This window comes from Crinia signifera, chromosome 5 (genome assembly GCF_055691185.1).
Source record: "Crinia signifera chromosome 5, ASM5569118v1, whole genome shotgun sequence".
NCBI classification, from domain to species: Eukaryota; Metazoa; Chordata; class Amphibia; order Anura; family Myobatrachidae; genus Crinia; species Crinia signifera.
Window position 1 is genome coordinate 75,403,822 of NC_139221.1, and position 15,808 is coordinate 75,419,629.

The 15,808-nt window shown below is 44.6% G+C and overlaps 2 pseudogenes; one reads left to right on the plus strand and one right to left on the minus strand.

Moving 5' to 3' along the window:
- Window positions 1–395: 395 nt before the first annotated feature.
- On the minus strand, window positions 396–515 carry LOC146005978 (5S ribosomal RNA; annotated as a pseudogene).
- A 3,287-nt stretch (window positions 516–3,802) lies between these two features.
- On the plus strand, window positions 3,803–3,922 carry LOC146005980 (5S ribosomal RNA; annotated as a pseudogene).
- Window positions 3,923–15,808: the final 11,886 nt, after the last annotated feature.

Sequence of the window (15,808 nt, forward strand, 5' to 3'; positions counted from 1 at the left end):
TTGAAAAACTTAAGCTAAAATATAAGTACGCATGACACATAGTAATAGTAATAAATGACAATACACAAAATGACCATGCTATAAATAGAATAATGGTCTCAAAGAATGCTCATGCGGATGAGCTATTGGAGGCGAAAATAAATAAAATAAGGCACACTAGATGAGAAAATATATGTAAACTGTTGGCGTGGAGCAATCGACACGAACAAATTCGCCCGCCAAGTTTCTCACTCATGTGTTTTTTTGACGCGTGACACTCAACCCCTGTGTCAATGGCCTGAAGTGGTATACTGAGTCTGAATCTTGACGCTTTGGATAATTAGCATGTGGGAAGAAAACGGTCCAGATGTAGAAAGAAGTTTTGCTCCTTGGCCCAGTAGTTTCTGCAATCCGGTGCGCTACAGCTCCTGGTATTCCCCGTTGGTCACCCTCATGGGTACTAACCAGGCCAATCACTGCTTAGCTTCCGAGTTCGGGATGGGAATCAGGCGTACCAGTGATGTATGGCCGTAAATGCACCAATGGATGGGATCTCACTGTGGTCAGCGGAAGACTTATGAGTGCTTCTGCTTTTTGATGTGAAAACCACCTGATCCTCTGTTGCCAAAGGTATTGCAGAGAGATCAGGGATATCCGCAGCAAATGAGAGAGCAGCGTAGACAGAAGAGATTGAGGTAAGAATGTGGGTATCGTGAAATCCCCCTTCTGCTATTCACCATCTGTCATGTGGACATCGAATGATGATTGAGAGTGATAAGGATATCTCGGTTTACTCCAACAGAGTGAGGAGAAAAAGAATTTATAGAGGAATGTACCCGAGTCTCCGAGCTGGAGTAATGTATCTGATCTCAGTATTGGTGTCACTGAGGGCCAGATTACATCCAAGGGAAATTATTTTGTAAATACGAGTGCATGGACAACAAAGCATACATGCAAGTGAGTACCAATGCGATTGGTTCAGGGGGTGTGGTACATCAGCTAAATAACTACTGATATAGTACTGATGGAGTGAAAAGTACCACCGATAAATATCATAAGAGTCAAATCCCAGGTGTAAAACACATGAAAAAAAGGGGGGGGCGTTTGAGTTATGAATAATCAGTGGCTCAATGCTGACACTAATTACAAAGGCGCTTCTTGTACATGAAAGGACGCCTATTGCAAACGGTACTTGGTACAAGTGCCTGTCTCAGGTGATGGCTGTAGAGCCAAGGTGGTAGTGTCAGAGTAATTATTCTGTAGATAATTGACTGGAGTAAGTAATTTGCTTAGTATACAAACTAAATGCCTAAGTATATGTTACATATGGTACAGCAGACAATTAGTATTTTGTTCAGTATACACAAAAAAAGTATACACAAAAAAAGGGGAAAAGATATTCAGTACATTCAATGCAGTACAACAAATGATGTGCGTTTGACTTAATTGGCTGCTTTATAGTACAATAGATGATATACGTTTTGCCTTCATTGGCTACTTTAAATATGATTATAATCCCCAAAGAGTGCTTGTTAACCAAATAGCTGGTGCAGAAGGCTATGCCGCCTACATGGACAACCAAATAGCTGGTGCAGAAGGCTATGCCGCCTACATGGACAACAGTAGAAATAGAAAGATTAACCTGCTAGCCAATAAACCAGTAGTAATTAAATTGCTAACAATTGAAACATTTGAGCATATAATTGGTTACAGGTAACAGGGTGCAATGCCTGGCTACAATGCCTGTGCAAACCAGTTGCTTGTAGTGGTAAATACCAAAGAGGAGCTGAGGATGCAGTGGCTAGATTTCACTAATCGGTTAGATGAGCATCCAGAGAGTGGCATTTATCAATGTGTAGAAAGCTCTATGCACATTGCGCAAGCAACTTTCACACAGTGTTGCTGTGTGCGTGGCGTCACAACACAGAGAGCAGTCGGGGAGACTTTCACTTACCCGGGACCCGCTCAGTGGCGTCCCAGCGCTCGTCGCGATCAGTGGATCGTGACTGCTATTTGAAACCAGCACAACTGCGGCGGGGAGTCGGGGTGAAGGGCTGTCTCCACCCGGTGTCTGCTGTGTTACCTGTTTGGTAGCAGGGGCGGGCTGCGTGGACCGGAGTTCCTTCGTTCTGTTGGTACAGCGTCACTGTGAACAAGCCAATAGGCGAAACACGTGTCAATTGACGCCTCTGACACACCCCCTACTCCAGCCTGGACGCTGTACCAACGGAACGAAGGAACTCCGGTCCACGCAGCCCGCCCCTGCTACCAAACAGGTAACACAGCAGACACCGGGTGGAGACAGCCCTTCACCCCGACTCCCCGCCGCAGTTGTGCTGGTTTCAAATAGCAGTCACGATCCACTGATCGCGACGAGCGCTGGGACGCCACTGAGCGGGTCCCGGGTAAGTGAAAGTCTCCCCGACTGCTCTCTGTGTTGTGACGCCACGCACACAGCAACACTGTGTGAAAGTTGCTTGCGCAATGTGCATAGAGCTTTCTACACATTGATAAATGCCACTCTCTGGATGCTCATCTAACCGATTAGTGAAATCTAGCCACTGCATCCTCAGCTCCTCTTTGGTATTTACCACTACAAGCAACTGGTTTGCACAGGCATTGTAGCCAGGCATTGCACCCTGTTACCTGTAACCAATTATATGCTCAAATGTTTCAATTGTTAGCAATTTAATTACTACTGGTTTATTGGCTAGCAGGTTAATCTTTCTATTTCTACTGTTGTCCATGTAGGCGGCATAGCCTTCTGCACCAGCTATTTGGTTGTCCATGTAGGCGGCATAGCCTTCTGCACCAGCTATTTGGTTAACAAGCACTCTTTGGGGATTATAATCATATTTAAAGTAGCCAATGAAGGCAAAACGTATATCATCTATTGTACTATAAAGCAGCCAATTAAGTCAAACGCACATCATTTGTTGTACTGCATTGAATGTACTGAATATCTTTTCCCCTTTTTTTGTGTATACTTTTTTTGTGTATACTGAACAAAATACTAATTGTCTGCTGTACCATATGTAACATATACTTAGGCATTTAGTTTGTATACTAAGCAAATTACTTACTCCAGTCAATTATCTACAGAATAATTACTCTGACACTACCACCTTGGCTCTACAGCCATCACCTGAGACAGGCACTTGTACCAAGTACCGTTTGCAATAGGCGTCCTTTCATGTACAAGAAGCGCCTTTGTAATTAGTGTCAGCATTGAGCCACTGATTATTCATAACTCAAACGCCCCCCCCTTTTTTTCATGTGTTTTACACCTGGGATTTGACTCTTATGATATTTATCGGTGGTACTTTTCACTCCATCAGTACTATATCAGTAGTTATTTAGCTGATGTACCACACCCCCTGAACCAATCGCATTGGTACTCACTTGCATGTATGCTTTGTTGTCCATGCACTCGTATTTACAAAATAATTTCCCTTGGATGTAATCTGGCCCTCAGTGACACCGATACTGAGATCAGATACATTACTCCAGCTCGGAGACTCGGGTACATTCCTCTATAAATTCTTTTTCTCCTCACTCTGTTGGAGTAAACCGAGATATCCTTATCACTCTCAATCATCATTCGATGTCCACATGACAGATGGTGAATAGCAGAAGGGGGATTTCACGATACCCACATTCTTACCTCAATCTCTTCTGTCTACGCTGCTCTCTCATTTGCTGCGGATATCCCTGATCTCTCTGCAATACCTTTGGCAACAGAGGATCAGGTGGTTTTCACATCAAAAAGCAGAAGCACTCATAAGTCTTCCGCTGACCACAGTGAGATCCCATCCATTGGTGCATTTACGGCCATACATCACTGGTACGCCTGATTCCCATCCCGAACTCGGAAGCTAAGCAGTGATTGGCCTGGTTAGTACCCATGAGGGTGACCAACGGGGAATACCAGGAGCTGTAGCGCACCGGATTGCAGAAACTACTGGGCCAAGGAGCAAAACTTCTTTCTACATCTGGACCGTTTTCTTCCCACATGCTAATTATCCAAAGCGTCAAGATTCAGACTCAGTATACCACTTCAGGCCATTGACACAGGGGTTGAGTGTCACGCGTCAAAAAAACACATGAGTGAGAAACTTGGCGGGCGAATTTGTTCGTGTCGATTGCTCCACGCCAACAGTTTACATATATTTTCTCATCTAGTGTGCCTTATTTTATTTATTTTCGCCTCCAATAGCTCATCCGCATGAGCATTCTTTGAGACCATTATTCTATTTATAGCATGGTCATTTTGTGTATTGTCATTTATTACTATTACTATGTGTCATGCGTACTTATATTTTAGCTTAAGTTTTTCAATAAAAGTTACATTTTAAATATACAATTCTTCTCATTCTACAAGTGTGCCCCAAAAACCCTTTTGTTCTCCCTTTGTCATCCTTGTGACAAATATTCTTTCAGTTTGTTTGCTGAACATTTTTTGGGAGCACCACCAACCAGACACCGCCTTCCATTTTCTCTGTTGAGCGGTAATAATGTTGGTTTAACAGATATCTGTACGTTTATATTTGCTACTAATTATATTTGCCAGTGCCGACCCACACCCATATTGTAATGTAAACATGAGCTGTAAGCAGGCTGCTGGGCACAGGGGGGTGAAGCCATAGAGGAAGTTTGGCCAGCACTGCTGGTCACCACTGAGAGTCTGTAGGCTGTGTAGTCTGAGGGAGCTACCAATAGCACACCTACTTCCTAGCCAAGCACAGGAGGAGGAGTCAGGGGATAGACAGACAGAGCAGCAGGAGAGCAAAGAGGCAGCCCTTACTGGTGAGATCCCCAAGACATTTCACCATTTACACACACCATAGGTTTAATTAAACGACTATGGCATACCTTAGCCCGTGGGTTGCCCACTGTCAGAGCACCGACCTTGCAAGCCAGCAGAGGAAAGATGCATAGACAAGACAAGTACTCATATGGGCTCTTCGACCAAGGCAGTACAGACAAAAGGAAACCAGTTTCTTAAATAAGCCAGATACCTGGTCTTAGACTGTAATATATGTCAGGCAGCAATGGCAGAAACATTATCCTAACAGTCCTAAGAGTGTGCCAGTATACCTAATGGTTTACAGCTGAGGGGGGTCCAGAAGGCAGCATGGTATACGTACCAAATTGCCAGTGGTATTATAAAAGAGATACATTTGTATAGAGATTTGCTGAGACTACATCAAGTCTGCTTTGCTGCTTGTGACCTGATACGATTGTAGCCACACACTTTTATATGCAGTACTCATAGACCAAGAGTCTATTTATCCTATGGATATAGACACATTCTCCTAAACAGGCTAAGATATGTTAAAGTAACTCCTCCATACTTTCAAGACATCAAAGGAAAGGGCCCCAACATGTGCACCGCCGAGCGCTTTGCTATTGACTACTCATATGTAGACCAAATATTTATATGATTATACTGCAGTATAATGGTTTCATGTTATTTACAAAGTTATATATTAGTTACATATTGTTAATAGAAATGTATAGAAATCTGGAACCGCACTGGGACTCCAATGCATTGTCCAGGTGGTGAGAAGTGAGAAGCATGTCGTACAACCCTAATGGGTATAAATGCATTGGATCTGTAGTGAGGTCAGTAGTTGGATTGGGAAGTGAGGAGTATGGGTGTAAACCTGTTAAGATTATATATTTATATTTTTATTATAAGGTAATTCATTCATCATTATAATGTCCCTTAAAGATATTTATAGCTCATATTTTAAATTATATCTATAACTGGATGTTAAGTAACTTTATTATCTCTTCCAATAAAAGTATTACAACTATTGTTTACCTGTGAGCAGTGGTGATGAGGCAGTCTAACAGAATATATATTTGTAGGTAGTTGTATAATTTATATCAATGTCATTTATCCAACACCACTATGGGTTTTCCCAAGTACACCCATTATAATATGCGGTTACTTGGGTGGAGGCACTCACACAGAAAGGCAAAAAACCCTTTAACCGAAGGATAAGGATGAGTAGCATACTCAAGACATAGTGAATTTGTAGCCTACAATCTCCAGAAGGTCAGAAGGGGGTTACATGTAGTTTCCAGCAGGTACAGACAGTGGCACTCCACGATCTGATAAGAGTGTTTTGGACTGATCCCCAGAAACAAGCACGCCAGGTGTTGCGGTGACTCAGATGCTGGTTCCATTCCTTGTTCCGGACTTGTGCCTGGATCCCTGGACTGAGCCTGCTCCATTTTCTATCTTCACCAGTTGCTGCTTTGCCATATGGAAATTTATTCCAATGCTGTTTTAACTGTCTACCTATTGTAAGTGTGGACCTTTTTATTAAATCTTTTTTTATCAAAGATAACCTGCACTATTTCCTTTTTCTGTCATTCCACCCCCACACAAGTTGTCTGTGTGAGGAGGTGGTTATCATTTCAGATCTCCATCTGGTCTGGATTTTGGAAAAGGAATACAACTTGAAAAAATTCTGTATGGTATTAAGGCTCACAGTGAGCGCTTTTTTATATACACCTTATCTCCTGTATCCAAGACGATTTGATAAGTGGCAAAGTGATTTAGTCCAACGTTTTGGGAAATGACTACCCCTTGAGAAAGGGGTAGCTTTTCCAGGAAATGTTGGAAATGGGGTGTGACCTCGCTGCAATGGAGGTGCATTGTAGAAATAAAAAAAAACATTCCTGATTCATGCCCCTTACATTGGCCTGATTCAGACCTGATCACTGATAGGTGATTTTGCACCCTTCCTCAAATCTGCAACAGAGACAGGCTGATCGAAGCCGGAGAGGACGTCATAGACCCACTCTGAAAATGCCTGGGCATGCCTGCATTTATCTGACACTAACAGAAAATGGCTGAATAACACCCAAGGATGCCAGCTTACACAAAATGTCCCCAGATTCAGATTAATTTACCCACCTGTAGTGCCACATTATTAATGCCCCCATAGTGTCACATACATAATGCCTAAATGTAGTGCTACATATGTAATGCCCCCAGTCTTGCCAAATACAGTACACAATGCCCACCTGTAAGGTTACATATGTAATGCCCCCCCCCATTGTGTTGCATAAGTAATGCCCACCTCTAGTGAATAAATGTATTGCAACCCATAGTGACATATGCATAGTGCCATATACGTAATGCCACAGTAGTGCCATAAACATAATGAGCCCATTAGTGCCGCATTGCTAATGCCCATGATGGCATGTTCTGAGGCTCGAGGAAAGGAAATTCTGTACTGAATTAAGAAGAGAATTCTTCACCATTAGAGCAGTAAAATTGCCGGTGGGGGTGGTTATAGCAACTACTGTTAATAAATTTAATTAAAAACTGGATACATTTCTGGCCACTAAAGAAATCCTATAGATATGACTTACTCAAGTCAGTAGTTACAAGTTAGATAGGTTGATCTTGATGGACTAAAGTCTTTTTCAACCTTAATTACTATATTACTATGTACTATATTACCAATAGTGCCATAAACATGCAACAAGCTTCTAGTTGCCAGCACTGATGCCTGACAGCAACAGCAGGGTGCAGAGCAAGGAGTGCGCCTCTCCTGCCCAGCGTTTTCCTGCTCTGCATCCTCTGCTGAGCGGCTAGTGCCGGCTAGGGTTTTGAACATTAGGGTGTGTATGGTGGTCGTCCCCCCCCAAATGGGGTAGTACATTAAAAAAAGGTTAAATAGCACTTAAACATGCAGAGTTACAAGCCCTATACTGATCTCCTGAGGAGTCTGCACATAGGAAGGCAGGTGCTTATGGCAGCGTACGGATATAGCCACGCTCATCACCAATCACCATGTGCGACTCCTGTGGAATTCCATCATGCACATGCATCTAATTTGCTCCTGCACGGTTTATAGAAATGCATTGAGCCCCAATATCACAGCATGGTGATTCCACGACACCGGTTTGAATTTGGCATAACAAACAGGAACAAGCAGTGGGCATCCAGCAACGATGAGCATGGCTGCATCTGTAATTCAGATGTGTTTGGCGGTGGCATCACTGCTGCTTACTTTGAACTTGGATGCACTAGTATGGTAATTCAGCAGGAGATGTCTGATATAAGCAGACACCTTCTACTTGCATTAGTGATCTGTGTTGTACCCTGGGACACTCTGAAATTCATTATGATTAAAACAGTATGTGCGTAAGTGCACAGTACTAAGACACAATAATACATACATAAATATCAAGAAACTAACAATAGTACTGTTATCTTATACATTATTTTAGGATATTTCTGTCAAAAGCATGCAGCTTTATTGCCATCCTATAATTGAAGCAGTATATGTCTTGGAACTGAAATAATTTTTTTTCCCATTGCTTTCCAGTATGAGCAGTTTAAGCAGACACAACAACCAAATTAATAAGGGGTATAGAAAACCTTTGATATGGTACAGTACGTCCAAATTTAATTTGCTACACCAGGGAACTGTACACTCTGAAATTCATTATGATTGACACAGCTGCAGACTTTTAATATTAATTTGCAAAATCAATGTAATAACTCTGCAGGGGGAGTCATTTGCATACTTTTTTGTGCATGATTTTGTGTATGGCCTAGTTTAGAGCGCAAGAAACAAAAGCAATAGTATAACAAAAGAAACCTCGTAGATTTACAAATGTCACATTTTGTTCATTTGAAAAAAACAAAAACATTCTAATGACCTTCATTTGCCATTACTGTACATTTAAGAATATTTCAATTGTACAACAAAAAGCTATTTAATAAGATATGTTTACCTGAATATATTCCATTAAGATGACTAGCAACAATTTTATGTGTTTTTTTTCTGTCTTTAAACACAGTAATTAAACTGAAGATTGTCTGCATGATTTCAGAGTTAACCAGAAGGTAGAGTGCAGTAAAATAGTTGCAGTAGTTTTGGCTGTCTGCTCAGCTGGGCTTTAAATAATTAATAAGATCTTCTGCATTGCCAGTGAATGTATTGAGCATTTAGTCTAAAATAAAGGAATAGTTATCTTGGTAAAAATGGGCCTAATTCAGTACTGAACGCTGATCTTCAAAAACATTTCCAGATGTGTGCATGCAATCATGTGCGTGAGCCTGAAACTGCAGTGGCACTGTGACTGAAATCTATGGCGTGATTAGGGCGGTGACAGGGTGAAGGATTACCGTTAAATACATACGGTCTGGACAATAGAGGAGTGCCTGTATCGTTTGGGGGTGGGACGCAAGGGCATCGTGACATCATATACAGCTGCTGCTAGCCCCACCTACCCTGCGGGTGCCGGACGCAATCCCAACAGTCGAGATCCCAACAATCATTTACCTGACATCGGGATCCCGACTGTCAAAATGCTGACAGACGGATGCCTGAGAGCCACCCGCTATTTTCCCTCGTGAGCGACCCCCATAGAGGATGAATAGAATAGGTGGCGAGCGTAGCGAGCCACAGTGCCCGCAGCGAGCCCGCAAGGAGCTTTGTTGCACTCACCATGCTGTCTGAGTCCAGGCAGTCAGGATCCCGACATCGGGCTAATGACTGTCGGGATCCCGACTGTCGGAACCCTATACCACACCTCTCCCCTGCAGCCTACCGCCGCTGCTTGTAATTTTGCATGACCTGCCTATGTTTGTTTCAGAACATGCAAAATTTGCATAGGTTATTTTACAGACATACCAGACATTGGGGCAATCACAGTATATGGGTACCTCTTTCTTTATTACAATAGATAGATAGTCACAGGATGAACCTAGGTAAGGTTAGCATGGATTATGTGGTAACTGTAGAGGTTTCTCACTGAACTGAGATGATAGTGTCACCAGGAGAAAAGTTTAGGCACTTCTGATGAAAGTCAAAAACATGTCCACTAATCTTGTGCAGGTAAACCTGTGATCTGTATTTCGACAAGCAGAGACATGTGCCTGGAGAATATTTGAACATTCACATCAGTCCCTGCCCCAGTGGAGCTTACAATCTATATTCCCTACCACATGTCCACGCACACACAGACATTCTAGGGTTAATTTTGTTTGGAGCCAATTAACTTACCAGTATATTTTGGATTGTGGGAGGAAACCATAGTACCAGGAGGAAACCCACGCAAGTACAGGGAGTATATACAAACTCTGCACAGTTAGAGCCATGGTGGGAATTGAACCCATGACCTCAGCACTGTGAGGCAGCAATGCTAACCATTACACTGTCCATGCTGCCCAATGCTAAGCACATATATCCATACATGTTATTATGTATGTAATATATGTACTGAGTGGTTTGGGAGCACTGTCTACATCGGGTGCCGTGTAACATCTTGGAATTAGCATAATGTTCACACACTCATTCTAAGCATGATCCCAGGCTCCCATTGGCTAATTTCACAGGACAGGGTAAAGGTTTAGGAGTGTGTGAAGTCTTATGCTGATTCCAGGGTGCTGGACCAGCATAAGACCATCCAGCACATATATTTCATACATTTATTATTTATTTATTTATTTACAGTTTCTTATATAGCGCAGCAGATTCCGTTGCGCTATACAATAGTAGACAGTGATAAGACAGACTGGGTAACAACAGACAGACTTGGAGGTTAGAGGGCCCTGCTGCAAGCTTACAATCTATTGATCTAAACAGGGGCGGGCTGGGCCGGGGGGTAGGGTGCCACATGCCCAGGGGCTGGCTGGCAACTTTTAGCCTAGGGGGCAAGTCCAGAGCACTGGCCCATACCACCACCGCCGCCCCCCCCCCCCCCCCCCAACTCTCTGGAAGACGGAATGCTTGTTGCGCGCCGGCGGTACGCTGAAAAATTAGGCTTGTGACCTGTACCATGATTATATTGTGTACCTGCAGATTGCACATTGTGATGCTAATTACACATTATGCCGCACACCTTGATGCCCATTACACCCCATACTGTGATGGCAATTACCCAATGCTCCCCACACCGTAATGCCCATTACGCCCCATACCATGATGCCCATTACACCACACAATGTGATGTCCACAGTGCCAGATTTGCCCCCACAGTGCCAGATATTCCGCCACAGTGCCAAATACACATATGCCCCCACAGTGCCAGATATGCCCCCACAGTGCCAGAAACACATATGCCCCCACAGTGCCAGATATGCCCCCACAGTGCCAGAAACACATATGCCCCACAGTGCCCGAATTTCCCACCAGCAACTCACCATTGTGCTGCTGGGGGGAGGGGGGGCAGGGGAGAGCGCAGTACATGCCCCTCTTGCCCACCGGGGAGGCTACTACCGACCATACTTGCCTACTTTTGAAAACTAGTTTCAGGGAGATTCCAGGCGCTAATAAAATGCAGCACCATTGAGGCGGGGGTCTGCGCATGCACGAATATGCGCATGTGCAACTTCCCTGGTAAAATGCCTTCGCTGACTTTCACACTCACTGTGGCGTTCGCTCCAGTATTGGAGGACACAGGGCACTAGCAGGGAAAAGCCCAGCGTTTTATGGGTGCGCCAATAAAAACGCTGGACGTACCCCTGTGAACGCAAGCATGTCTATGGCAGGCGAATGACATCAGCTCCCGGCCTGAATTCGGCCAGGATAAAAGTCAGCCAGTCAGTAGACTGTTTAATCAGCGATGGGGAAAATAAATCATTCGATGGGGAGCGACCATCAAATGATTTTTCTCCCGTGTGGCCACATGCGAGGGGATGTGTAAAAGTACACATCCACTTTCATGCTAATGCGGGGATTCGCACGCGCGGAGGGGGGGGTATTGGCGTGATGTTGGATCGCGTCTACCTGCTCGCTAGGCTGCAAATATATGCAACCTAGTGAACAGGTCTGAATCAGGCCCATAGTCTATTATACCCAGCCACACCATATAACACACAGCACATTATTACATTATACACACCCCAATTTTAATTTATACACAGCAGCTCATAAACAGTCCACTCATTATTGCATTATATACAGTACACAGCCCCCTCCCCCCACACAAACACATTACACAATGCATTATATACACAGCCCCCCCCTCCCCCCACACAAACACATTACATTATATACACAGCCCCCCCCTCCCCCCACACAAACACATTACACAATGCATTATATACACAGCCCCCCCCTACCCCCACACAAACACATTACACAATGCATTATATACACAGCACCCCTCCCCCCACACAAACACATTACATTATATACACAGCCCCCCTCCCCCCACACACACATTACACAATGTGCTTGTGTGATGCCCTCATATTACACCCCCACTCCCCAGCACACTCACCTGCCTGTGTTACTCCTTCCAGGGGAGTGCAGGGACCCTGCAGGGTGGTGGGAGCAAACTGTGTGGTGAGGGGGAAGCAGCATAGGGCAGCCGGTGACAGGAGGACATAGCAGGGAGAGCAGCAGGCTGATGCACGGAGTGTGGTGGGCGGGGCCAACCTCAGAAGCCCTGGCTGCTGCTGACTTCCCTGCTCCTCCCATCCACACACGTCGTGACTGTGGCAGCAGCTCGGCCACTACTTTCCACAACCCTGCAGTGGCAGGCTTTGATGTTACCGGCAAGGCCCCGCCCCCTGCGCGCGGCTTCTACAACACGGCCGCGGCTACAGGAAGATGGCCGCCGGCCTCCCGCACTGAGGACATGTACTCAGTGCAGGGGGCCGGCGGCCATTTTCCTGTAGCCGCGGCCGTGTTCTTGCAGCCACGGCCTGCGCAGGAGGGCTGGAGGAGGTGGATCCAGCGCGGCCCGCCGCCAGTGACTGGGTGAGCGGCCCGGGGGGCACATGGCACCCTGCCCCCCGGCCCAGCCCGCCCCTGCACATGCCCCCCGGGCCGGCATGTAGTGGCTGGGCTGGGCCGTGTGGATTGCCCGGCTGCTGCTGTCTCTGGGTCCTGCTGCCATACACAGGTGACAGTCTCCATGTATGGCGACGGCTGCTTCAAAAATGGCCGCCGCCTTGGAGGAGACAGACACTAGAGGTACTGCTGTACCTCTAGTGTCTGTCAGAGGATGACAGCGCGGCCAGCGCTACCCGGAAGTGCGGCTTCGGGTACCGCTGGCGCGCTGCTTAAAAGGAACCCCTAGGCAACGAGCATTTACCTGGGGGGGGACAGTTTACCTGTGGAGGCCGCCGGCGGGAGCGCGGGTGGCACTGCACCAGGTCTGCCAGGGGAAGCTGCATGTAGGCCCTGGAGGAGCTCATGGAGGCTGAGCTTGAGCTCGAGCTGACCCTGCCTGTCTTGTAAGTACATTGCTCTACCTAGACTTATAGATATTCTGGGGTGTGTGTGTGTGTGTGTGTGTACATACCGGTAATAAACAAACAGTGGCACTCCATGGGTTAAAGCAGGCAAATATATGTTTATTGGGCATTACGGTGTATTGCAATATGTGTAATGGGCATTACGGTGTGTGGCAATATGTGTAATGGGCATTGCGGTGTTGGCATATGTGTAATGGGCATTGTTTAATTGGCATTATGGTGTTGGCATTATGTTTAATTGGCATTACGGTGTGGCAATATGTGTAATTTGCATTATGTGTAATGGGCATTGTTTAATTGGCATTACGGTGTGTGGCATTATGTGAAATGGGCATTACGTTGCTGGCATTATGTGTGATGGGCATTACGGTGTGTGGCAATATGTGTAATGGGCATTGCGGTGTTGGCATATGTGTAATGGGCATTGTTTAATTGGCATTACAGTGTTGGCATTATGTTTAATTGTCATTACGGTGTGGCAATATGTGTAATTTGCATTATGTGTAATGGGCATTGTTTAATTGGCATTACGGTGTGTGGCATTATGTGAAATGGGCATTACGTTGCTGGCATTATGTGTGATGGGCATTACGGTGTGTGGCAATATGTGCAATGGGCATTGCGGTGTTGGCATAAGTGTAATGGGCATTGTTTAATTGGCATTACGTGTTGGCATTATGTTTAATTGGCATTACGGTGTGCTAATATGTGTAATTTGCATTATGTGTAATGGGCATTGTTTAATTGGCATTACGGTATGTGGCATAATGTGAAATGGGCATTACGTTGCTGGCATTATGTGTGATGGGCATTACGGTGTGTGGCAACATGTGTAATGGGCATTGCGGTGTTGGCATTATGTGTAATGGGCATTGTTTAATTGGCATTACGTTGTTGGCATTATGTTTAATTGGCATTACGGTGTGGCAATATGTGTAATTGGCATTATGTGTAATGGGCATTGTTTAATTGGCATTACGGTGTGGCAATATGTGTAATTGGCATTATGTGTAATGGGTATTGTTTAATTGGCATTACGGTGTGGCAATATGTGTAATTGGCATTATGTGTAATGGGCATTGTTTAATTGGCATTACGGTGTGGCAATATGTGTAATTGGCATTATGTGTAATGGGCATTGTTTAATTGGCATTACGGTGTTTGGCATTATGTTTAATTGGCATTACAGTGTGTAGCAATATGTGTAATGGGCATTGTGGTGTTGGCATTATGTGTAATGGGCATTTTTTAATTGGCATTACGGTGTGTGGCATTATGTTTATTTGGCATTACGGTGTGGCAATATGTGTAATTGGCATTATGTGTAATGGGCATTGTTTAATTGGCATTATGGTGTGTGGCATGTGTAATGGGCATTACGTTGCTGGCAATATGTGTGATGGGCATTGTGGTGTTGGCATTATGTTTAATGGGCATTACGGTGTTGGCTTTATGTGGAATAGGCATTACAGTGTAAAATTTTGCAGCGCGCCTGCGGCATGTGCTGTCCCTATTTCAGGTGTGTGTGTGTGTGTGTGGGGGGGAATGATTGTTTAATAATTGTTGCATACTAGATAGAGGGGAGAGGGTAAGGCGGGGAAACGATGGTGATGGTGGTGGGCCACTTGCTTGTGTTGCCCCCCAGGCTGAAAGTTGCCAGCCAGCCCCTGGATCTAAACATACATATGTTTATATGTGTCTCCCTTGCACTTCATGGGGCTGCAGCCACCACTTTATATAAGCGGTTTTAAATGTATTTATTTATTTACAGTTTCTTATATAGCGCAGCAGATTCCATTGCGGTTTACAATAGTAGACAGTGATAAAACAAATTAGGTAACAACAGACAGACTTGGAGTTAGAGGGCCCTGCTGCAAGCTTACAAGACAGCTAAGACGGCATTCCACCTATTTGAAAGATCATGTGGGGAGTGTATCTGTGAATAGAGAGTTGCTTTACCAATTATAATCATATTAATCCAAACTACAAACTAATGAAATGAGTGAAATTTCACAGGACAGGGTACAGGATTAGGAGTGTGTGAAGTCTTATGCTGATTCCAGGGTGCTGGACCAGCATAAGACCATCCAGCACATATATTACATACATGATAACATACATATGTTTATATGTGTCCCCCCTGCACTTCATAGTGCTGCAGCCACCACTTTATATAAGCAGTTTTAAATGTATTTATTTATTTACAGTTTCTTATATAGCGCAGCAGATTCCATTGCGCTTTACAATAGTAGACAGTGATAAAACAAACTGGGTAACAACAGACAGACTTGGAGGTTAGAGGGCCCTGCTGCAAGCTTACAAGACAGCTAAGACCCCTTTCACACTGCACTTTTAAAACGGTATATTGCCGTTTTTTTTCCATTTTAAAATGATTAAGGCTGCAATGTGAAAGTGCCAGAGTTGATTTACCGGTTAAAGTTAACTGGTATTTCAACACGTTTAAAAAGCAGAGTCCTACACGTTTTAAAGCCGTTTTTTAGGCAGTGTGAATGGCTCTATTTCTATGGCTTGAAACGTGTGCCTTGGGGGTTAAACGGGTTGAATGTGTGAATGGTATTAAATGCT